The sequence below is a fragment of the Lactuca serriola genome, chromosome 8 (genome assembly GCF_051521515.1).
Source record: "Lactuca serriola cultivar US96UC23 chromosome 8, Lser_US96UC23_V15, whole genome shotgun sequence".
In the NCBI taxonomy this organism is placed as follows: Eukaryota; Viridiplantae; Streptophyta; class Magnoliopsida; order Asterales; family Asteraceae; genus Lactuca; species Lactuca serriola.
The window spans coordinates 9,603,559-9,631,019 of record NC_136415.1 but is presented as its reverse complement, the minus strand read 5'-3'; the positions used below and the strand labels follow the sequence as shown (position 1 = coordinate 9,631,019).

Sequence of the window (27,461 nt, the reverse complement as noted above, 5' to 3'; positions counted from 1 at the left end):
CGGGAAGAAGCGAAGGAGGAGGTGGCGTAGCAACAGCGAATGACAACAGTGAAGTGCTGGCTTCTCTGACGTCAACAGGTAAGGTGGAGGCTGGAAAGTAACGTGCGATGACGCTTTGGTGGTCCTACTATTCCACACGATTGAAGTTTCCTAAACTGGTGCTCATCCGGTGGGTTGTGACCTTGACAACGGGGTGGTAGGCGGATGTAGAGGGGGTATAAAGATGGTGAAGTTGGCGGCTGGAGGTTTGGGCATCTAGGGTCAGGGTTACTGGGTGGGTAACATTTAAATACCCCGCCCCTCATTGATACTTTCCCATAATTACAAGATCAGCCCTTCCATCTTCCTTTCTTTCAAATTTAATCCAAATGTTACCATTTCTACCCTGGCTTCAAGAATCTTTTTCAAATCTAATCTGTAATTTACACAACAACCCCTCACTCAACAAATCCTTTCAACATAGGTCCAAAATTTACTCTTTTAACCCCAGTCTTTCAAGATCCTTTAAAATTAAGTTCGATACTATTCTTTAACCCTCGAAACTAACATTCCAATAATTATTAATTGATTCTGGACTATAATAGTATAAAATAATCATAATAATTACTTCCCGGGGTTCCTGATTTATTATTTAATTACTCTACTTAAAACGAGATGTTACACCTATTTTGGGCCCCACCCCTGGTCTGCTACTGATGAGTTATGGAACCCCGTCCACACTCCTTCGGTTAGTGAGATACGACCCCCACCCACACTCACTTCTCACCTATCATGGGCCTCGCCCCTACTCTACTAATATTGAGATATGGAACCCCATTCATACTCAACTAGTGATGCGATACATGACCTGGCCCACACTCACCTCCCTACCAGGCACATACAAGTATCACAAAGACAACAAGTATAATCTAACATGCAGTTATAAACCTTCCTCGGGCCTTTCCTGACATCGGACCCTAGTCCAGAACATACTACCATACAAACGTACTTCAGGATTACCCCAACATTGGACCTCGGTCCGGATCCTATCACAGAGACTTCTAGCATACAACATTCCTTGAGCCTTACTTGACATTGGATCGTAACCCGGAAAATATACAATAAGTGCCTAGGGGTATCCCCCTGGTCTTCCTACGATACATAAACATAATGGGCCGGCGTTGGTGCCTTAGTCCCATACAAACAGTTAGGAGACTCACCTCACACCGCTGAAGACTAGCTGAACACTTCTGACTGCTAACCGACAATTCCTGAACTGCTGATCCTTCGGCTCCCCGAACTATCAATACCCAAAATAACACTGAGACCACAATACCCTCAAAATTCAAACCAGGTCAAAGTCAATGCTCCGAGTTGACTCAACTCGCCGAGTTGACCTACCAACTCGTCGAGTCCCACTATTCACACGTAACTCTGGACTTCGATCCTACTCGTCGAGTCTTCCTTAAGCTCGTCGAGTTCACCTTCAAACACGTCGGGACCCTATTCAACTGACTCGCCGAGTTCACCTTTGAACTCGTCGAGTCCATCTTCATAAGTTAGGGATATTGCCTTAGACTCGTCAAGTACGATGATCTTCAAGTCTATAATGAACCCAACTAGCTGAGTCCTCTACCAACTCAACACACACCCGCTATCAGAAGGGTTTTGGGCAAAAAACGGACTGACTCGCTGAGTCCTAAAAGCAACTCGTCGAGTCCTCCTAAGTCCAATTCTATCCAGACGATTTCAGTCGAACACAAAGCATCCAGGACCCAGATCTGCTCTTCTAGGGTCGAAATAATACGCAAAGCCTCTTCCTTTACATCCATGTATGGCCCTTTTACTCAAAAGGCCATAATAACCACTTTAAAGCTTGCATGAGGGTTCCAATGGCATAAATCTTGCACCTTTATGCCTTAACCACTCTTAGGGACCCCAGATCTGAAAGGATCTTTGCTTGGGACATCCTTGTCCCATAGATCATGCTCCATTGACCAAAACTCTCATAAAGTGGACATAAATAGATCTAAGAAGTTATAAGTCAATATGAAGACTTGATTACCAGAAAATGATGGAAATGAGATGGTTTTGCTGGATCTACAAGTTCCTCCTTAAACCTTCAATCTCCTTCTTCCTCTTCTAGTCTCCAAAAACACCAAAATACTCAAGAATGGCTCACATACTCACCAAATGATCTAGGATTTTGTGGGTTAAGTTATGGACAATGGGGGCTGGGAATGGAACCAAGAGGAAGAGAATAAGATGCTTAAATAGGGTGCCCAGTCCCGAATTTAGGGTTTCCCAAACCCTGACCAACTCTCCGAGTCGGTCCTCCGACTCGTTGAGTAGGTCACTTATCCCGCGACCCGGAACATGTTCCTACTCGTCGAGTCACCCCACCTACCCGACGAGTCGCCTTATATTTTTGAGGTTTTCCTTTCCTTTCTAGTTCTTCAGAATTCGAGGTGTTACAAATCTCCCCCACTTAAACTAGACTTTGTCCTCGAATTCTGCTATGGCCGACCAACCTGCAACCGCTCACGATGCTCCGATACGATGCATACTCTGACCGCCCGGTCCAGTCCTCAAGGAACCCCTTCTATTTGTCTTCCGTCCGATCTTTCTTGAGCAAAATGTTAACCCTAGAGGACATCCTCTGGAGAACCACCCAATCGCTATAAACCTTTAGTGTATCGCTCTTACCAACCAATACTCCTTCCGGTACTCCCCGAGTACTCATGCTGAACATCCTAGGGGTTCACCCCTTCTTTTCCCGCTCATTGACTGGCCTTCCCAAGGCAACTTTATGTAACAACAACATTCTCGATTCCTGGGTAGAACAAACCCTTCGCTATACCAAAGCTCCAGTCACTCCCAGTGCTGGTTCCTTCGATGTTACCCACAACATGTTCCTCCTACTATATCCCGGTGCTGAACACCCAACCCAGCAAACAGATCAGATAATCCTTCGAGTAAAAGACTCATCCCTGCAACGGTTAGACTCAGACAAGAGTTGCGCAATAGAGTCAAGCGCTTCACTCTAATATTATTTAACCTTGCTGTGTGTGGCGTAGCACCTCTAGGTCAACTAACTGCTCCTCCCACAAATTTTCTTATCGCCGCTTCTGCCCGAAGATCCTGCTGCCTCTCATCCGCCTTCTGGATGAACCGAGACCACCCTAGTCCCCACTGATCTACCACATCTGGGTCTCTAGACTCCCACCAGTTACTAAACCCAAGCTCAAACTCTCTGTCGCTACCAACGACTTCCGAAGAAACTTCGGCTATCTAAAACTGCTCCATCTACCTTGCCACTTTGGCTCTATAAATCTTGGGATCCTCGATCCCCTATCTTGACCCTACAGTCTCTACCAGGTCCCACCTGTGCTGCTATAAGTACACGAGCCTCGCCCACGGATCTCACCCAACTATATTTCGGGGCGGCCTCTCCCATAGGTCTCACCTATCTAGAGCTATGCAGGCCCACTCCTCATCGAATCTCAAGTTACTATCCTTCCTCGATCTCTATCCGACTAACTAGGAGATACGAGCCTCGCCCACACTCCTATAACTAAACTGCTAATGAATGCTACGACTATCTTGCAGTCTTACAACACCTCCCCATACGGTCTAACTGTTAGCTACCAGCCTGAAAACATCCAACAACGAGTGTTCCATAGTCTAACATCCTGATTAACTCACGTGCTACCGGGAAAAACTACAACTTGGTTTCCCAACCCAATCCTCAACTACTGCGAATACATGAACCCAATGTCGGGATATTTCTCAAACCCCCGACTTCCCAGTTACTCTATCAAATGGCTGCCTAGGCCACTTTCCTTCTCAGCAAGGATGCAAACACATCCAATTTGCGCTCCTACCTCAGCTCCTGACTACCAGGATAGTACTCCCCTACTTTGATTCAACTAGTTTCTCACAGTCCACAGCTTGGAAGAATTCCCAATTCTTCCCATCATCCCCTGGCTACTCTGTTGAAATCCACGCTACCACTGTTGGCGATCTAACCAACCTATTCTCAAACGATACTTCCCCTAAAAACTAGCGAGACATGCCCGAGTCTCACACATGCATGCTACAGTCACTGCATCCGGAGTAACCTGCTCTAAAAGGGAACGACCTCCAACTATCATTCTAAAATCCAAGGTATGCAGATGGCATATAACTCTATCACAAGCAGGCCACCAAATACAGAAATACCTTTACCAATACTGATGCAAAACCATAACAATAAAATCATAACATAAGCTTACAAAGAAATGAAAGGTACGCACATGACACATCGGGCTGCTCACGCCTCCTCTGAAACCAACTGATACGCCCTGCTCCTCGCCGCAAGGGCCTCTGCCCGGCCCTGATGGCCATCGGTGATCCTCAAGGTTGTAGGGGCAGGTGCTATCACCTGTCCTGCTGAAAGCAGACTCGGGCATTTTGCCTTCTTGTGGCCCCTCTGAATATAATGGAAACATATCAGGTTAGAACCCTGGGTGGTGGTAGCAGTGCAATCTTTGATAAAATGACTGATCTGGCCGCACTTGAAGCAGCCTGAATCACCATCACTGCCACTCCTACATGTACCCTCGTGCGTCCTACCACACTTGCCACAGCGGCCTCGGTCCTGATGAATTCTCAATCTAGAATATGATGTCTTGGGCCTCTTGCCCGAACCCATAGATACCTAAACCTCTGCTAGCTTCCTCTTATTTTATGTCTCTAGATCAATCTCTCTCCCTGGCTCGAGCGATCATATCTTCCAGCGTCTTGCAGCTAGACTGACTCACAAAATGACTGATATCGCTCCTCAACATCTTGTGGTACCGAGCCTTCTTCATCTCCTTGTCTGCCACATACTGCGGAACCAGAAGGGCTCTCTCTCTGAACTTGGCGGTGATCTCTGCCACCGTCTCTGTTGTCTGCCGCAAGTTCTGGAACTCCCGTGCTAACTGCTGCACCTTAATCACTGGTGCAAACTCAGCCTTGAACCTGGCTGAGAAAGCACTCCATGTCATCTCGTCCAATGCGACATCATCCCCAATAGCATGACCAAAATCCTCCCACCAATCACGTGCTCTGTCCTTCAGAAGGCAGGAGGCGAGTCTGACCTTGTCCCTCTCGTGACACCGGCTCGAATGAAAGGTGTTGGCGACATCAGCCAACCATCTACTGCTAGCAATGGGGTCCCTAGCCCCATGATAATTCGGAGCTCCACAAGCTCTAAACTCTCGAAATGTCAATGTACACGCTCCTATCATGGTCATCATCTCAGTGCGGAAAGGCTCCCAGCCTCTCATCCAAAATCTCCATTATGTCCTCCTTGACCGTACCAAAGATCACAGGATTCTGGTCTAGAATACTACGTGTAATCTTAGCTGATACAAACTCCTTATCCGCTCCTCAAGCCGCTAGACCCCTAAATCCGAGTCTGATCCCTCTCCGGCGCCTGATCCGCCCACCGGTCTCTCACGCAACGTCACCATGCTGAAACATGCCACAACAACCATCAGAATACACATCCCTTCCGAGGGATCACACACGCCCTACAAGTTCCCTGGTTTTATCTCGACACCTCTTGACTCGAGTAAAGATCCTCTTCTTTCAGTAGTACGGTCCCATACTACCTTCCACATCTATACGTACTTTCCTCAAGGGTTGCCTCGACTCCACCAAGTCCCTTTTACTACCACTACTGCTCCCAGCACTAACGTCATCCTAGGCTTACCCTAGGGAAATCTCCAACCCAACCCAGTCCTCAACTACTGAAGGTATCTTTATAATGCCAATTAGCCATTACTTGAATACCATCACATGTGACGAGGCTCAAATAATCCTTCGAGTAAAGGACTTTTCCCTACAACGGTTGGACTCAAACAAGAGCTGCACAATAGGGCCAAATCCAGCACTCTGAGATTATTCAATCCTAATCACATGTGACTTGGCGTATTCACCTAATGGCTAACTCCCATCACTCAGAGTCCCACAAAGCACAAAGCAAGTAGCATTCATACAAAAAGGAAAATATCACCATAACATAAGCAAGCAATCATATTCACATATCAAGAATCTGCAACTAGCATGCAATATAAGCTCATATAATCAGGCATAACCTAATCAGGCTATCCTACCAATGTCTAACCAGTACTAACATGCAACTCCATAAACACATATAACAAGCATATAAGGCATCCTTCCTTGATCCTTAGCCCTACTAGCATGCTGATCACATAATCATATCATAACATAAACTTGTATGGGTATTTTGGGAGAACATACTTGAGCTCGACTGATTGCATGCACCACACCCTTTTTCTCTTTTCAAAGTCCTTTTTCCATTTTCAAAATCATTTCTCTTTTCAAAGTTCTTTTTATAAAACGATTTTCTTTTGAAAATTATCTTACCACGTCCTCAGTTTGAGTTCAGTTACACCCGAGAGCGTGCTCGAATCCCTCAAACCAAGGCTCTGATACCAACTTGTAACATCCCAAAAATCATGACCAAAAATTTCTTTTTAAAACATTAATAAAACCATAAGTATCCAATCATACCATAACTACAGATAGATATATCAAATTAGAGTATTGTTTCAAAACATGTTCTAATTATCAAAGTAAAAACATCCCGGGCTAAAACTTCTTGGTGTGTGCCATGCGATCATCCCGACCTCTTCCCTCCGCTACTGGAAGTACTTGAAACCAAAACTAAAAACTATAAGCACAAAGCTTAGTGAGTTCCCCATCCTACCACATACCACATACACATATCCACATATTGGGCCCCCGCCCTCTACATCGGGCCTTGCCCGGTATCGGGCCCCGCATGGCATTGAGCCCCGCTCGGTATACAGATCTGTCTCTCTTAGGACCTGCCTATCTCTGGGCCTCTCCCACTATACACATACATGAAATCAAACAACATACTAGCACATAAAGAAAACATCGTCTACTGTACTCCTATACTAAAGCCTCGCCTATCTTGGGCCCTGTCCCTGGTCTGCTATTGATGAGTTATGGAACCCCATCCACACTCCTGCGGTTAGTGAGATATGGGTCCCCGCCCACACTCACTTCTATCCTATCATGGGCCTCTCCCCTACTCTGCTAATATTGAGATATGGAACCCCATCCATACTCAGCTAGTGATGAGATACAGGACCTCGCCCACACTCACCTCCCTACAAGGCACATACAAGTATCACAAAGACAACTAGTATAATCTAAAATGCACTTATAAACCTTCCTCGGGCCTCACCCGACACCGGACCCTAGTCCGGAACATACTACCATACAAACGTACTTCGGGATTACCCCGACATCGGACCTCGGTCTGGATCCTATCACAAAGACTTCTAGCATACAACATTCCTCGAGCCTCACCTGTCATCAGATCGTAACCAGGAACATATATAATAAGTGCATAGGGCTAACCACCAGGTCTTCCTATGATACATAAACATAATGGGTCAGCATTGGTGCCTTAGACCCATACAAATAGTGAGGAGACTCACCTCGGACTGTTGAAGACTAGCTGAACACCTCTGACTGATAACCGGCAATTCATAAACTGTTGATCCTTTGGCTCCCCACACTATCAATACCCAAAATAACACTTAGACCACAATACCTTCAAAAGTCAAACCATGTCAAACTTGGTCAAAGTCAACGCTCCGAGTTGACTCAACGCGCCGAGTTGGCCCACCAACTCGTCGAGTCCCATTATTCACACGTAACTCTGTACTTCGATCCTACTCGTCGATTCTTCCTTGAGCTCGTCGAGTTCACCTTCAAATACGTCGGGACCCTATTCAACTGACTCGTCGAGTTCACCTTTGAACTCGTCGACTCCATCTTCATAAGTTACGGATATTGCCTTAGACTCGCCGAGTTCGTTCCTTGAACTCGTCGAGTACGATGATCTTCAAGTCCATAATGAACCCAACTGGTTGAGTCCTCTACCAACTCAACACACACCTGCTATCAGAAGCGTTTTGGGCAGAAAACGGACTGACTCGCTGAGTCCTAAGAGCAACTCGTCGAGTCCTCCTAAGTCCAATTCTATTCATAAAATTCCAGTCGAACATAAAGCATCCAGGACCTAGATCTACCCTTCTAGGGTCGAAATAACATGCAAAGCCTCTGCGTTTACATCCATGTATGGCCCTTTTTGCTCAAAAGGCCATAATAACCACTTTAAAGCTTGCATGAGGGTTACAATGGCATAAATCTTGCACCTTTATGCCTTAACCACTCTTAGGGACCCCAGATCTGAAAGGATCTTTGCTTGGTACATCCTTGTCCCATAGTTCAGGCTCCATGGACCAAAACTCTCATAAAGTGGACATAAATAGATCTAAGAAGTTATAAGTCAAGATGAAGACTTGATTACCAGAAAATGATGGAAATGAGATGGTGTTGCTGGATCTACAAGTTCCTCCTTGAACCTTCAATCTCCTTATTCCTCTTCTAGTCTCCAAGAACACCAAAATACTCAAGAATGGCTCACACACTCACCAAATGATCTAGGCTTTCGTGGATTAAGTTATGGATAATGGGGGCTGGGAATGGAACCAAGAGGAGGAGAACAAGATGCTTAAATAGGGTGCCAAGTCCCGAATTTAGGGTTTCCCAAACCCTGACTAACTCGCTGAGTCGGTCCTCCGACTCGTCGCGTAGGTCACTTATCCCGCGACCCGGAACACGCTCTTACTCGTCGAGTCACCCCACCTACTCGACGAGTCACCTTATGTTTTTGAGGTTTTCCTTTCCTTTCTAGGTCTTCTAAATTCGGGGTGTTACAGTTAAACATAATCAACATGCTAGGAACAATGGCTTGAGATATTATATTAGCTTTACTAGTTATATAAGTAGTTTGAAACTTGTAACAAAATAAATGTAATTGACTTTTGGTGATTAAATAATAGAGATCATTTATGAGTTTGTTTACTGCCTTTTTCAATTGTTTATTCTTGTGTTTAGTTTTGCATGTTTTACTTCCAGAATAATTTAATTATTCAAATTCTACAATCATTCATACTTTTGGAAGTAAGTAGTGAATTAAGATTGTCATGAATTAGATTGTAGATTATCTAAAAGAGTTAGACATAACAATTATATTGCTACAACATTCATGAGTACTTAGAAAAGGATATTTAAGTATTGGATAAACCCACGCTTAGAGAATTACTTCATGGATTATATCATGAGTAATTATGAGACGATAATATCTTATATTCTTAAAATGGAGATATATGAGTTGTATTTTACAAGTCGGTTGTGCGTTGGTGTTGCGAAAACGCATTAGTAACATGATGTTATAAAACACATTGTCATGTATAATTTGATGAGTAAAGGATACAAGCATATGAGTCAAAGTTTATTCGTTCCTTTTGCCCTAACCGGAAAAGTGATATCTTTAGGCCCCTCAGTGATTTGGTGTTGACATATAGTGTTGGGCCCAACCAGGACTCAGTTAATGTGTTCAATTTGAAGTCTTATGTGGTCATTATAAATCAGAAATCATGAAACAATATTTTAGATAATGAGATTGATTTTAGTCCATCTCTCATGTATGTACGATATCTAGTAGAACGGATGAATATTATATCACTTATCTTAGGGCCAATGCCTGGTTAATTCAGGGTACAACAGTTGTTATGGAAGCACTCTTTGTTGTCTAATTTAGAAGTTATGTTGCTAATTACAGTTATAGACTTATCCAAGTGGGAGGCTGTTGGATTAGGTGTTTAAGCCAATAACTGAATTAGTATATACTTGAATTATTAGCAAAGTCCTTTTGGGTTGCGCTCAAACCTAGTAATTGAATATGATGACTTTTAGAGTGTGTGTGTGTGTGAGAGAGAGAGAGAGAGAGAGAATGATTTATTGATTTTTTATATGATTAATGAATAGTAATAAATGAATTTATTAATTTGTTATAAAAATAATATATTAATTAGACATAGTATTTTTTAATTAATAATTAATCAAAAATTAGTTAGAATTAATTTTGGGATTAATTGAATTAATTAAAAGTATAAGGGTCTAATTGCAATTGTTTAATAGTTGAACACGAGGTTCCAAAACCTTCCTCCTATGGAGGTGGACAGTTTCTTGGTGGATAATATACATTTTCTAAAATACCCCTTATAGATAATTATAGATAATTAGGGAGTAGATAATTATCTAATTTGATATATTAATATAATATTCAAATTAGGGTTATCTAGGGTTTCCTAATCTAATTATAAATGGACCCTAAAGGATCCATTTTTTCGGCCATTCTTTATTACCAAGGCATATCCGAAATTCCTTTTCCTTTCTATTTTCTCTTTAAGCCTCCTTGTTGCTAAGGTTGGGTGTGAACCATCAAAGGCAAGAGATTTTTAGTGCTAGCTTCCAAGAGTTTTCAAGAATGATTGTTTGATTGTTTACTGCAACAATCAAGAGGTATGTTTTCTTTTGTGAATTTCGAAATTACCTGAGGTTATAGGGTTCTTGTTGTTCAATAGAATGTTATTTCAATAATGTTATGACTAGATCTAATAGGTTGCATGTACCCTTAAGTGTATAAGGATTTATCCGCGTTATTGCATGTAAAATCATCACTAATAGTACAAGTTGTAATGCATAGTGTACAAGCATGTTAATGCCTAAAGTACAACTTTAATCTATCAACTTTGTATAACATGTCAATTTCAACCATGCTATTCAACTTTGTAAAATATCATTTTCACCATTTTGTTTTTTAAACTTTCGTGCTTATTCCGTAGTAAATATATATAAATAAACTTTTTCGTCACATACTTTGTAAAATTCATTTTTTCACCCCTCTTTTTAAAATGTTACTTTGATTATCTCAGCAGAGAAAATCATTGTACTTAATACTACAATTGTTAATGCACAATATATAAGTATATGAGTATGTAATGTGTAATTTTAATCCCATAACTTTATATAATCTGTTACTTGCAACCCTTAATGCATAAAATGCAACTTTAATCGCTCAACTTCGTATAATCTGTCGCTTACAACACCTATATTTTGTAAAGTGATATATTTTTTTATCCCTTTAATTTTAAAATATCACATTCACCTCTTCCACCTTAAACTTTGTAAAATATCATTCTTATCCCTTTATTTTTCACTCCTAATACACAATAAAAACATGTAAAAACCCGTTGAAAAACAGGGGTTCAATTACTAGTTTTTAACTATAAACAAAACTGTATCTATGGTGTTAAAAATGTGTAGGTTTAAACCTTAACCAACATATATAGATGCAGAAAATGAAACTACAAACTTCTGATGTGAAATAAGTGTTTGAAATAGGGAAAATGACTTGTAAGGGTAACCAAGTATCAGCATTATACAAAAAATATCATTAAACTTTTTTTTGTATACATATTGCCAACCAACTATAAAGTTTGTACACATATGACCATTAAACTTTACATTTGTTCAAAAAATACCATTGTGTTACCGGTGATAATAGGTCAACTGTCACGTGTCATGCCACGTGATTGCTGACATGGATTTTACTGTTTATTATGTACACATTATACCATTAAACTTTTTTGTACATATTTTACCATTAAACTTTTTTGTACACATTTTGGCATTAATTTTATATAATTTATTAAAAAAAATAACATTTCAAAAAATACATTTTATTACATAAAAATGGGTTTTCCATCATTGTTACTCCTTGATTTTGTAATGTTTAGGGGAGAGGGTTCATTTTTACAATGATTCTAAGCACTCCCTTTTGCAACAACATCTTACATTTATGTTGGTCATACATTGATTGAAAACCACAAGGTTTGAACTTGAGACTTCCCTATAGAGTGTCTAAGAAATAATCAACTCTTCATTATTTTAGCTAAACTTTGATAAACTTGTCATTATAAGTCATTTTCCTATCGGTAAACAACAATATAACTTTAATGCATATTTCACAATAATCAAGAAGGGAGAGCGCGGGGGGGGGGGGGGGGGGGGGTATTCGAAATCTAATATAATGGATAATAGAGTGTTTATATATTTATATATTTAAATGTATTAAACTTCAACTAAAATAATGGATAATTGAGTATTTATATGTTTATACATTTAGATATAATAATATATACTACATAACCAACATATGATTTTCAGTCGATGTATGACCAACATAAGTGTCGATGTTGTTGCAAAAGGGAGTGCTTATAATCATTGTAAAAATGAACCCTCTCCCCTAAACATTACGAAATCAATGAGTAACAATGATAGAAAACCCATTTTTATGTAATAACATGTATTTTTTGAAATGTTATTTTTTTTAATAAATAATATAAAATTAATGGAAAAATGAGTACAAAAAAGTTTAATGGTAAAATATGTATAAGAAAAAGTTTAATGGTATAATGTGTACAAAAAAAAAGTTTAATGGTATAATGTGTACATAATAAACAGCAAAATCCATGTCAGCAACCACGTGGCATTACACGTGGCGGTTGACCTACTATCACCGGTAACGCAATGGTATTTTTTGAACAAAGGTAAAGTTTAATGGTCATATGTGTACAAACTTTATAGTTAGTTGGCGATATGTATATAAAAAAAAGTTTAATAGTATTTTTTGTATAATACCGATACTTCATTACCCTTACAAGTCATTTTCCCTTTGAAATATGTGTCTAGAGTATCATATCGATCACGCTTTAAGTTCAATTTCTATGTCATAAAAAGTACACTTGAAATATGTTTTCTAAATAAAAACAGATATGTCAAATTTTGAAACATTTTATGTCCTATTATAAGAATCCATCCTCTCCGACATGATTTCCGTTAGTTCAAATTAGAGTATTCCAAGTTACCGGTCATTTTGATAAATATATGGGAAAAATGAATCTAAACTCAATTAATACAGAAATCAAATATATATATTTTTATTAATCTTCCTATCTAGGAGATCAAAATAATTATAAAAAAAATTATAATCAATACAGATAATTAATTAGTTTCATATGTCATATTATATGAATAGAAAATACGAAAATAAATTTGAACAAAACTTAGAAGCATATTTAACTTTTCCATTTAATATCATGCGTTCATTTCCGTGAATATTTCTATATTGTAATCATCAACAGTTATACTATATTAATAAAGTTGAATCTTAAACTTTTTAGAAAGAAAAATAGTATTTATTTTGTGAGGAAGGTACAAGTAGGAATGGCGAATGATAGGAAGTTTGTAAGGTACAAGTAGGGAATGCACGTCACATTGAAATCCTCCTACCTTTTGTCATCAAGAGAAAGCCAGTTGGAAATCCAATACTTTCTCTCTCTAAAACTACCTTTCTCTCTCTACACCCACCAGGATTATAATCAAAAACCAGAATCAATCCAATTTTGCTTTCACGAAACCCTCTCCCATTTCCAAAAATTCCCTTCAATGACTACTCTCCACCAATACCATTAGTTTTTTATTTCCTCTAACTCACATCGCCGGCAACCATGTCCTCAGGCTTCCCCGGCGGTCATCCAGACTACTTCAACATCAACATCGGCACCAACAACGTCAGCGGGAGATCCATGTCTATGATGAATATGACCAACAACCCACAAGGCTCTTACCGGTCACCACTTGCCGGAATTCTTGCTGACCCATCTTCTCAGATCGGACTCAGGCGACCTGAGTTGATGGGGAAAAGATCTCTGGCTGAATTCCAACACCATCACCAACTCCAGCAGCAAGCTGCGTTTTTCTTGAGAAACGTGAAACAAAGGCCTTATAATCAGCATGCTTCTCCTGTATCTCCGCTTTCTCTAGTGGATTTTCCGAATTCGCCGGAAGTTTCTTCGGTTTCTAATATGTCTTCATCGTCTTTGTCGTCTGTTCCTCGCTATGGCGTTCCAGTTATGCAACAAGTTCATCCGGCGAGTGTGCAAAGTTTTAATCTTGGTAATGGAAACTTTAACGGCGTAATGGGTAATTACCAACATAACAATCGTGGCAATTTTCCGCGAGTTTCTTTACCTAATTTAGCGGCGAAACAATCGGCGGCCAGTCAAGAAACGGAGGGGAAGATGATGAAACGTCTGCAAGAGCTAGAGAAACAGCTTTTATTGGACGATGAAGACGGAGAAAACGATGTCTCCGGCGTTACTAACAGCGAGTGGTCGGAAACGATTCACAACATACTCGGTTCCACCCCGGTGGTGAAAGCGGAGAACACTGTTTCTCCTTCTCCGACGTCGTCGTCTTCTTCGTCCTGTGCATCTTCCTCCGCGTCTCCAGCGACCCCAATTTGCCCAAAGCAGTTGCTATCCGACACCGCAGTTGCAATTGCCGACGGGAAAAACGACTCAGCGATGGAAATCCTCACGCGCCTCAACCAGGTTTCAAACGCGCTTGGTACCCCCGAGCAGCGATTGAGTTTCTACATTGCGTCCGCACTCCGATCGCGGCTAAGCGGGAACCCGACGACGGCGTCGGAGTTGTATGGAAAAGATCACATCGTGTCAACCCAACTGCTCTATGACAAATCCCCATGTTTCAAGCTTGCTCTCATGGCAGCGAACGACGCCATTCTCGAACTGGGGCAGGCCGAGAACAGCATACATGTGGTAGATTTCGATATAGGTCAGGGCGTTCAGTACGTGTACTTACTTCACGAGATTGCGGCGGCGCGTAAGGTTGATAAAGAGACAAACATTTCATTAAAGCTTACAACTTTCACAGACTTTGGTAATGGGGGTGCTGATAGATTGAAACTCGTGGGTGATGGTCTGAGTTCCCTTTCTAACAAACTGGGTGTCCCCTTTTCTTTCAATATTTCAACTTTGAAATTATCCGATCTCAATGCGTCGGCCTTAATGGTGGAACCCAGAGAAGTTCTGGTTGTGAATTTCGCTTTCAAGTTGTACAAATTGCCAGACGAGAGCGTGACTACGGAGAATCTGAGAGACGAGGTGTTGCGGCGCGTGAAGGGGTTGTCACCGGCGTTGGTGACGGTGGTGGAGCAGGATTTGAACGCCAACACAGCGTCGTTTGAGACGCGCGTGAGCCAGTCGTGTGGGTATTATGGGGCGTTGTTGGAGTCGCTGGACGCGACGATTGGGAGGGATAACTCGGAGCGAGTGAAAATCGAGGAGGGACTGAGTCGGAAAATGATGAACTCGGTTGCGTGTGAGGGGAGAGACAGGGTTGAAAGATGTGAGGTGTTTGGGAAATGGCGGGCCCGAATGAGCATGGCTGGGTTCGAGCCAAAGGCGATGAGTCAACTCAGGGCTGAAACATTAGTCTCGAAGGTGAACTCGGGCACACGTGGTCATCCGGGCTTCACGGTGAAGGAGGAGGCCGGCGGGATTAATTTTGGGTGGATGGGCCGGAGTCTCACCGTCGCATCGGCGTGGCATTAGCATAATTGTAATATCCGATTTAAAATTTTTAAACTATAAATATGGAAAATATGATTTAGTGTGACTTGTACCATCAAAATTTCAGCTAATTTTTAATTTTCAATCTATCGTATCAATTATAATGTCTTTTATTTATGATTCGCAAAACCATGGTATTTCATTGTTTTTTGTGATTTGACGTTTTAATGATAGCGTTCATACTTGTGATCTTTTAAGATTTATTTTACTTGAGAGTTGAGATTACAACGTTTCCTTTTATTAAACAAAAGCCTGAAACTATACAAAAATATTATTTCGCAATCGATGGAGATACATCATACCGATCTTATGATAAACACATAAAAACATCGAATCAAATGACCCCTCACCAACGACCCCTTCCTTTATTCAATTGTGTGTGTTTATACACGTTATACCGGCTTAGACGGGTATTAAGTACAGTAGGGTGACGTGAGCTTGAAGGACCAAGTTCAGGACCGGGAAAATGCGGGGTGTGAATTTGCTGAATATCACTCTGATCCATTGGAATCACATGCCAAATCTAATGAATTTGCTAATTAGCTTCCTTAATTATTTATATGTGAACAATTTTTTAGTTTTCATCGTACTCGCTAATATAATTGCTAACGGTCTATTATGTATCGAATCTTATCATAAAATTAATAAATTTTGCTTATGTATAAAAAATTATATGTAGGGGTCTATGTTTATATTTCGCATAGGGTCTTCAAAATCAACAAAACGACCATATGATCAAATTTATTACATTTGACATCTGGACAGATCGAATTAAGCATGACAGGTGAAATCGATAATGCTGATATGATTGTAGTGGATGAGAAACAAGAATGAGATGAGACTACAAGAATGAGATGAGATTGGTCATCGCCTAACAAAGCATGGAGGCAAATCCATGGATATGATGGATACCATGGACTAAATAATTTCCGAAGTAGGAACTTCTATGGAAGCTTCATAGGAACGAGTCAAGGATTTATACCAAAAATGGTAAACCGTCCCATCTGGATGGTGTTGTAAATAGTTGTCAAATGTCATAACTGATATAACTTTGGGAACAATAACAAAGTTCTTTTAAGGTTATCATCAAGAGATAAAATAACTAGAAAAAGATTTAGGATATTGAGATAAATAGTTTAGTAATTTATTACATGATAATTGTTGAACATTCTATAAACCCTAAGAGGGTGGACGGTTTTGGAGAGACTTTAGGATTTTCTTGAATCGTTCCTGGTAACAGATAAGCAAATTATTTGATTAGGATTAAGTCTGATTATTTAATTAATTCAAATAAACTTTATCTTCAAGTGACCTCAACTATATAAAGACCCATCTAGCCTTCATAAATATGATCCCACACTTTACAAGAGTGAGAATTCGGTTCTCATGGATTTTCTTCTCTCTCCTTAATTTTCTATGGTTTTAGACTTTTGGGTGTGAGCCTTTAGGGGCATTCCTACTTTGGGTGCTAGATCCTTCCAAGAGAAACCAAGACTTCAAGGTCTTCAAGGGAATCAAAAGTACATACTATTTTACTTTAAAGGTTAGTAATCTTATCTCTCTTGGTAGTTTAAATTCATAGTTTTGAAAGTATGTTGTTATAATAGTAAAACATAGATCTAGGGTGCATGTAGACTTAGGGTTGTTATTGAATGATTATGTTGCCTAAAGTCCATACATATATGCATATAAACCAAACAGATGGTACATGTCAAACCCGACACTAGGGCCATCATATCTCGATAAATATCAGAACACTAACAATATTTTGGGTGTGCCAGAGTTTGAATCATGAACCTACTGTATGTAATTTTGCACGTCATACAATAGGCTTTCAAAGTTACAAGAGATATACCCCGTGAATAGAACCATTTTATTAAACCATAATTTTTACACAAACAATAAGTGGTTGAGAAACAGTGGGTCGTATACACAACTAAAACAAATAAATAATAAATACATATATACATTAACACCCCATGACATTTGGAATGTTGGTTATAATTATAATGTTCAGTCTAGATTGAAAATCAAGAAAAATAGAGAGGAACCCACTTTGGTGAAAATGTCAACACAATGTCGAGAAGACTGGACGCTAAGAACTTGTATTTGACCCATTAACCTTATCCCGAATAAAGTATATGCTAATATCAATATGCTTGGTTCATTGATGTTGAACCATGTGGGAAACAAATTACATAACATTGGCATTATCACAAAAAGCAGTGGTGCCTCAAGTGGAAGGTTGATGATGTTTTTGTATCAGGCTTAGAATCTAAGATGTTTCAGTAACTACATTTGCAACTCCATTGTATTTAGCTTCAACACTTAATTGAGATATGGTACCTTGTATTTTGGATAACCATGATAACATGTTATATCCGAGAAAGATAGAGTTTCCAAATATAAAGCATCTAGTAGTTGGGTAGCGAGCCCAATCATCATCTGAATATGTAGTAGGGTATGTAGTCACAGTAAGGTATACAGGTGACTGGGTAAATAACCGAAGGTCGTGATCTATGGTGCCACATATATATGAGAATGTGCTTAATAGCATTTAGATTAGGTTCCCGAAGACCGTACATTAACATGCATATTTGATGAACTACATATGTGATATCAAGTCATGTAAAGGTAAGATATTGTAATTCTCCAACCATGCTTCTGTTAGTTCTGTAAGAGTCAGATCAGCAACTGGGGAACCTGAACCATCAACTGGTTTAAACATGCAAGCACAATTAAAATATTTTCTCTTTCCAAGTTTTATGTTGCAAACTTCTATTGGGAGAGGAACATGCATGTTTGATCTCTCGACACTGTTATTATAATAAAGTAATAAAGATCGCCTATATTATTCATGGAAAACTTTATGGCAAGTGATAAGAATAGGAGTAATCAAACAATGACAAGAAACATTAAGAGATTAATCAAAAAACAAATTTCGGTTAAGAAAATCTCTCACAAAGAGAGATTGCACAAAGTTATTTTTTACATGCAACCCTAGTGTAACTTATATACTAGGTTGATGACTATTCTAAATTCAAATCCCTACAAATCATGGATTTGAATAACTATGATAACTACCATATATGAAAGATATATACTATACAAATTAAATCCTATCACAAAGATAGTAGATCATGAAACTTAGCTAACAAGTAATATACCGCGCTGTATTCCGAAGCCTGGTCAACGTCTTTGGCGCTGAAGATGTGTTTAACGTGATCAGGTTTTACAGATCAGATTATAAGGTTTGATCTTACAATCTCCCCAAATATGATGATGTCAAAACCTATTCCAACGTGTCTTTAAAAAGGACTTTTTCAACATCTGAGATGATCTTAGATTAATCCATTTGTAATCGTCACTAGCTAATTCATCTCTTTTTTTGTCAAGTTCATAAGAGATAATCTAGTGATAATAGCCAGCTTCTGGTTTTCCCTTACATACCAATCTCAAATGAAAGAGATGTTTAGTTGGAGCTTTATGAAGATGAAGAGACCATTGAAAGCACATATGTTCATTGTTGTTAACATAGAACATTCCATGTTCAGGTTCTTTGATGAAAAGATGTTGAATGCACTCAACATTTGCTGGAAGAGAATTATTGATGTAGACAATCCCATAAGGAAGTAAGAACTTTGAATGTTGTAGAGAATGAAGTTGTAGGTATGAAGATGCACCAGGGAGAGGGACTAAATCCATATTTCTAACTTTGTTGATCATTATGATGATTGCAAGCTTCAACTCTTGTGCATGAATACCCTTGTGATTTATAAGGATAGCCTGAATTTCCAGCCATTCACTATATCCATATCTGACAAGATCAGATACATGAATCTTTCAAGGATATTCTCTTTTTGTGTATTTCCTCATTAAGTTCACTGTTAGAGTTCTTTATCCTTTGGTTTTGGTACATATAACTTTCACAATGGGATCCAGAGAGAATCTTCGATTGAGGACATCAACATATTTGAATTGTATTAAACTCTGTTTTTCTTATCTACCTCAACATTAAAAAGTTGAATTGTAGCAGTGGGATCTGATGCTGATACTTTAGTAGGAGAAACTTTTGGAGCTGATGAGGAAGATTTTTTTTCTAAGAAGAATTCCTTCACATGTAGCAACATTATGCTCAACAACAACAACTCTAACATTTAATATAGACAAACCCCACTCAACATATACTTTAGATAACTTCGTAATCTTCAGGCCTTTTTTGTGTTTAACAGGATCAGAGATTGAGGCTGAATACTTATGTTTCTAGACAAAGTTAAGTCATCATCTGATTTGATGTCATTGTTGACATGTTTCTCCACTTGAGTCTGAAACTTACCCTCAGGTTGAGACTCCCTCTTAGCCTGATAATCAGTTAGGAGAATTATTGAGAGAGGAATAGCATGGGCGTAAACTGAATCATCAAGGAAGTCAAGTTCAAGAAATCCTTCTTCGTCTTTAGGAGGGATTGAGCTTTCATCATTTTTAGCCAAAATTTCTTCACACACAACTTTTAACATGTTAGCTTGAAGAATTGAAATTGTATTCTCCCCTATTTTGACATTTTCAGAGCAAACATCTATAGTTAGTGAAGGACATATAGGATTATCTTAATCCTTTGGAGAGACATCCATTACAGGAGTTTCTTGAGACGGGGAGGAAACATCATTCATTTAAGAATCAACAGGAGTTGTATGAGTAAGTGGAGGGTTATTGTTATCCTTTGGTGGTAGTTGATCATTAGATAATGGTGGTGGTGGAGGTTGTCGATTACTTGATGATGGATTGGTGGAGGTATATGGAAGAATTGAAGGGTTTTGAATACTACAACATCCTATGGTGCACATACAACCCTAAATGCTTTGGATCTATGTTTTCTCTAATTATACATGTAAAATTGTTTCCAAAGCATCAAGCCTACAACTAGCATGTAATTGACATAAACAACATATAATACTAGTTAAGAGTTTACCTCTTTATGTACCTTGTAGAACTTGTTGTATTTGGCCTTTAAGAACTTAGTTCCCCAAGTGTGACACCTCAAATGGTTCACAACACACCTTAGACAAAGGATGAATTTTGAGAGAGTTTATGCATGCTAAAATCGGTTATGTTCTTCCAAAGATCACTAGGGTGTCGATTTTAGTAGCCTAGGGTCTTCTTATACAGTGTGGCTAGGATTAGGGTTACATCCATATAAAGCCTAATGTGAATGACTTTTCACCTTACTTAGGATCCATGAGTTAAAACCTCCATGGACTACCATATTGGTTTAGCCCATCCTAAATAACCATAACCCCACTCCATAAGAATGATTGATTTACTAAATCAATCCCCTTACATTTAATTAGTCTCTTTTGATCACTAAATTAACTCCAAATTAATTCTTGATAAATACTAATTAAATAATATGATTTCATATTAATATATTAGAACTTATAATATATTAATGAATCATAAATAACCTCTTCTCAAAAGTCCATCCTATCAAACTGTCGTGGTGATATGCAACCCAAATGGACCATGCTACTCCCGGGTCAAGTACATACCAATTATAGTTATGGGATTAGACACCTAATCCAACAATCTCCCACTTGGATAAGTCTAATAACTATTACTGCAAGTATGACTCCAAAATCCCGACTAGCAATCGTAGCTCTTAAAAGCCGTTGTCGAACTCTGACCTAGTCAATGACGCGTCCATTAGATAAGGGATCATATATTCCTCCATTCTAGACATCGTATGGACATGAGACATGGATTATAATCATTCTCTCTGTCCATCTGATGTTTCCCGATTTCCAATTTAAGACGACCGACTAATTGAACAAATCAAATCAGTTCAGGCTTGACCAAGCACTTAGGGGTGTCATCACTAAATCATCGAGGGGCCCACAGATATCGCTTTATCCACATGGGGTAAAAGGAATGGATAAACTTTGACTCAAATTCTTTCTTCTACTTACTCATTAAATTACACATAACAATATGTTTTATAACACCAAGTTACTGGTGCGTTTACATATGTCAATGTGCAACCAACTTGTAAATTACAAATCACATGCCTTGGTTTCAAGAATATAAGATATTATTGTCTCACAGTCACTTGTGATAAAATTCATGAAGTGATTCAGATGAGCGTGGGTTGAATCCAATACTCGAATCTTATTCCAGGAGTACTCATGAACACTGCAGCAAACTTGTGCTATGTCTAAAACACTTAGGCAAACTACAGACCCATTCATGATAGTCTTGCCTCAATACCTACTTCCAAAGTATGATCGACTGTGGATGGTTTGAATAACCTAGTTATTCGAGAAGTCAAAACATGCAAAGTGAAATACAAGACTAATACTATTCCTATATGGCCCCAAAACTTTTGAGTGCCATATTGATTACTCATTATTCATTGTATAATGTTTCGAATAATCAACTTAATACTTGAATTAAAACAATAGTTGTCCCATGCTCCAAGCATGCACATTATGTTTATCTATGATCCATACTTTGTGAAATATATCAACTGACAACATTTCAATGATGCTCATTTCATAATTCCAAATCAATACCGTAAATGTAAGAATACCAAATTCTTGCCATTTACTGCAAACTACTAGATTCTAAAATTATATGCAATGATCCTCTTGTAATACTATGCACAAAAGTCATAGAGACTTGGCAACCGACATTACAAAGTATTCCAATGGAGATCAACTCCATGGAAATGAAGTCTCATATTCAAAGTACATTCCTTTAAACGTCCTTCTTGCATTGAGTTTTCTAATCTCACACAGATTTAAAGAATAACTTCCACTTATGGAAACATTTCCATATTCCCATTTTGACTATCACTTCTGAACAAGGGTTACCACTTTTCAGAATATGTCAATATGGTCCTTCCAAAATTCACACTATACTTCCAACTGTCCACGAGCAACCAATCTTTGGTAAATCTCAGATTGTCCTCTACAATTGCGTAACCATTTTAGTCGTATCCAGTTATGGTCATTTTTCCCTCTTAATGCCCCATGCATTTGGAAAATTCAGAACACATAAATATTTTAGCATATGCAATCGATCCTATACCCGAAGCATATGAGACACGATTCATAATGTCTTGCATAAAGACATGATACTTGATCGGTCTTTTGCAATAATATTTCTATTTGCCATGTTCTCACATTTCGAACTATGAAGAGGGATGTCGTAATCATAATCGAATTTGAGAACGCAATTAACATTTCATATATATATATATATATATATATATATATATATATATATATATATATATATATGTTCAGGTTCATTTGAGACCATTCTAATTTTGTGAGACCGTGAGACCAAATCTAAAAATAATTTTAAAATGCAAAATAAATAGAAAAATCAAAAAATTATTTTTTTCAATATTATTTTCGGAACTTGAATTAACTAAAAAAAATATAAAAAAATTAAAAAAATCCTTTTTTTTTTGAAAAATATGTGAAATATTTTAATAGAATATTACACTATAAATATTCTAAAAAATAATTTTAAAATTCAAAATAAATGGAAAAGTCTAAAAATTCTTTTTTTAAATATTATTTTCGGAACTTGAATTAACTAAAAAAAATTAAAAAAAATAAAAAAAAATCCCGTTTTTTTTGAAAAATACGTGAAATATATTATAATAGAATATTACACTGTACATATTCTAAAAAATAATTTTAAAATGCAAAATAAATGGAAAAATCCAAAAATTCTTTTTTTAAATATTATTTTCGGAATTTAAATTAACTAAAAAAAATAAAAAAATAAAAAAATAAAAAAATGCGTCTCACGGTCTCACAAAATATATGTGGTCTCAAATGAACCTAACCCTATATATATATATATATATATATATATATATATATATATATATATATATATATATATATATATATATATATATATATATATATATATATTGAATTCCCTTATGTTGAACCATTCCAACATAGCATATATATATATATATATATATATATATATATATATATATATATATATATATATATATATATATCCTTGACTAAATTTGATTAAAATCTCATTCTAAGCTTTTAGATTTTGAAATGAAGTATAATTTCTTCTCCCTTAGTTATAGAAAAACAACTTTTTCAACCCTGCAACTTCGCGATTTGAAACCTTTTGTTTTCTATAATTAACATTGCTAACTTGCAACATTTTCCATAATAATTATGCTCCCACTAGAATAATAATTATATTCTTATTTGCATAACACTTATGCTTCCACTAGCTTTGACATGTACCCAAAAATCAACTGGACCTCAAGAAATCAATACTTATTGACTTTCATTACCAAAGTTCAGATTTATGATACGAGATGCACGATAAGATTTTATCTAGGCTTCCCAAACTCACACACCTTTCCTTAGATAGCTCACATGTGTGTCTAAACAATTTAAGAACTTATAGCAGTAAGTCTCAAATGTTTAGACCTTTTACCATTTCTCACAATTCAAATTATGAAGAGGGATTCCGTAATCATAATCGAATTTGAGAATGCAAATATTACAATTGCTAATCTACTTAGTGAAAGCTTTTCCTCACCATCATTTTCATGAATTAGAGAGAAACCTTACGACACTTAGATTTTATGGTATATATGTTCCAATCCATGTGAATTTGTCATAACCATAATCACAAGAAAAGGTTAGTGACAAATCCAAACTCATATGGACTGAACTTGTTCAATCTTAATTTATTGTCACTTGGTAGCATAAGGGCCTACCATGTCTTCCAAGTTGTTAAGCAGTTCACCCATACTGATCAATGAAACTTTCATTGATCCAGGTGCTTTGCCTTATGCAAACAATTGAGAACTCATAGAACTCACATGCATAGTCAACTTTTAACTGGAATGAGCACATAAATAAGAATATGTAAGCACGATAGGTCACAACCTCAAGTCGTGTGCTACTGATTAACAATAGGTTTATTCTTGATTAGTTCTTGAAACTTTCAAGATCTTTAAGACTCCCACTGAACTCTGGACATATAAGTTTCTCTTTTTCAAGAGACATCACTTGACAAACAAATATTCAAGAGTTAGTGCGGTTCTTATCAAGACAAACACTTCACACCATTGGTCTTAGTTGGTCTTTGTTTTATCCAAAACATCACAACTTACCAATTTCAAATGTACAAGAGTAAGAAACATGTTACTCTACATTTGATGAGTGTTATAAACCTTTCTTAAGATTACGTCACTCAAGGCTCAATCTTGGAGTATGACTCTAAGACTTGTTTTTGGAACAAAGTATGATTCACCTTTTGATTTAACCATTTCAACAATTCACAATTCCTCTTCTTGGCCATACAAATGCACTAATATGTCCTTAGATGATCAATTTTAATATGGTTTCATAATCACTAAGATAATCATAAAACACGATACTCAAGTACTCTCCCTTCTTCTCTGATTGGAGAAACTTTTATCTTTCTGCCTAATTTGATACTTCTTATTCGTTTTGCTATACATTGAAATCTTTTCAACGATTCTGAATTATACTTAATCTTGTAAGTATAACCATATTTACTAAACTTTAGTAAATCATAACGAATAATCTTATCGTTCTTTGTGGTGGACCTGACCAGGGCACAACCAAGTGTACCCGATACCCTAGTCCTTCACTTGACTCACATATTCATGCGAACAAGGAATTAGTCTTAATTTCCCAAAGACAAAAGTTCTCATTCATCACACACTACAAGTTGCATGATTCCAAGTTTCTATCCAATTGAAACTTGGGAGATGAGAATCTTTCCTTATTTGGTAAATTGTGACACTACCACAAACGAAAGAATCAAATCCATATTGCTATCAATGAAAACATATAAGCAACAATTTTCACAAATGCCATTGTAAGGAAACTTAAAATAAAATAGAAAATTTCCTTTATTTAAAAAATTTTGCGGAAAACTTGTCCTTAAAATGCAAATACAAATGAAAACGATGTTACTACATATTTCTAAGCAATCTATCATAACTCCTAAGCAACAGCTCAAAAATCCAATATTCGAATCATGCGATCGAAATCCATCTTCGGGACTAGATTCAACATACTCTTCCTTTAAGCTTCCTTCCTTTTCCATGATGCCACAAAACATCAAAATGTAACCTTGTCACATCATGTATTAAGAATCAACAATTAGGAACTTAATATAGTTAGACAACAGACTTAACTGAAGTAGAGTCAAACTTTATGATTCTACCTTCTCTCAGATCTTTCAGCTAGTCAGGACAGCTTCAATTCCAATGTCCCTTCAAATGGCAGTAGAAACAAATGGCTTCTTTTGCATTGGCACATGAGAAAATCTCAAACTTAGCTTTTCTCTTTACCATTTGGTCAACCGGGTTGACTATGGCCGATCCCTTTCCATTGGGAAGAGAAATCTTTTATGGACTTCAAATGTTACCATTGTCAATGCCCATGGAAGTTTGAGAAGTATATCTTTCAATCAAATTTGCTTTACCAGTGCGCCAAATCATTGCTGATTCAACAGCAACAAGCAAATAGGCAAGATCAATAAGGGTCATGTTGTGCTCTGTCACATAGTAGTCCTTAATGAACTCACTATATGACTCGGGAAGTGATTGAAGAACCCAGTCAACAACCAACTTCCTCGAGAAAATGACACCTAACATTCCCAACCTGTCAATGTGTGACTTCATCTCCAAGACATGTGCACACACAAACCTTCCATCTTGGTGTTTGCTAGCCAATAGGGTTTGAGTGACCTTGAACTTTTCAAGTCTTTGAACTTGTGGGTTAGGGAGAATTATTGGAGGAGGCAGAGGAAGTGAATTTCCACTACAACACAAAGAAGAGATTAATCTTTCACCTTGGTGGAATATCATCTTTATGAAGAAGTCTTTTTCCAAATGGACGAGGAAGACCATAGTTGTCAGAACTAGACATCTATAATGGGAGAAATTCAAGTTAGTTGATCTAAGTCCTTAATATAACACCCAACGGAATATTAAGGCTAGGAACCAACACAATATTTTACAAATCGGAAGAGGGATGCCGTAATCCAATTGCAAAATATTTGAAGGTAGGTAAATGACGATTTACCAATTTCCACCATGAAAAACGAAATTGATTATTACGTTTTAAATGGATTGAAATTCCTAGATCCTTTGAGATTCATTGAATTTTTTCAATGCATGTTTAAATCTCGATTGAGCCCTTCAAGTTTGTGATTGGGATGCCGAGGATCACAAACAAGGTGTGAATAACCATGCAAATTAGGTTGGTACACTCAATGTTACAACCACCTAATCAATGTGCAGGTTAACCACACACACTCCATTGATCTATGATTAACATCAAGCTACCCTTTGCCACGCACTGTCAGTCCCAGATTAGTGTGCCAGTTAACCACACATGCTCCACTAACGACTTAACAAGGTGCAAAGTGCAATTTCATGGGATAACACCATATTCACATTTTTCCTAAAGTAACCAAGATTGAGAATTTAATAAAAGTTTAGTTACTTTATAATTATCATTATACTTATAATGAGAATTAATTTCTTATCCTAGCCGTTCGACTAACGAACCTCCACCAGTCAAGGAAGCGGTGGGTGAGAGTGGACACCCATTAAACCACCATTTTATAGGCAGTAACCTTATACCCCCTTATACAACGACTTCGTGAATGAGGCCTACTAACGGTAAGATTGACTTTATTCTTATACATATATACATATATATATATATATATATATATATATATATATATATATATATAAATATTAAACCTATAATATTATAATAGTATAAGGGTTGAATTTTAAACTTTTAAAATTCTAGATTGGAATTAAATGTTTCAAAAGTTAGACTTTACATTTACAAATTCCAATTCTTGAGGGAAAGTTTTTATACTTTTCAAAACTCTTGGTTTCCATAACTTATGAGTTAATGTGGTTTTTTTTATGAAAAGACTCTATCAATTCAAAAAACTTGAGGACAAGTTATGGAGTCCATAAAACATTTA

The 27,461-nt window shown here is 37.6% G+C and overlaps 1 pseudogene; it reads left to right on the top strand.

Moving 5' to 3' along the window:
* Positions 1-13,223: 13,223 nt before the first annotated feature.
* Positions 13,224-15,514, top strand: LOC145066177 (scarecrow-like protein 8 pseudogene; annotated as a pseudogene).
* Positions 15,515-27,461: the final 11,947 nt, after the last annotated feature.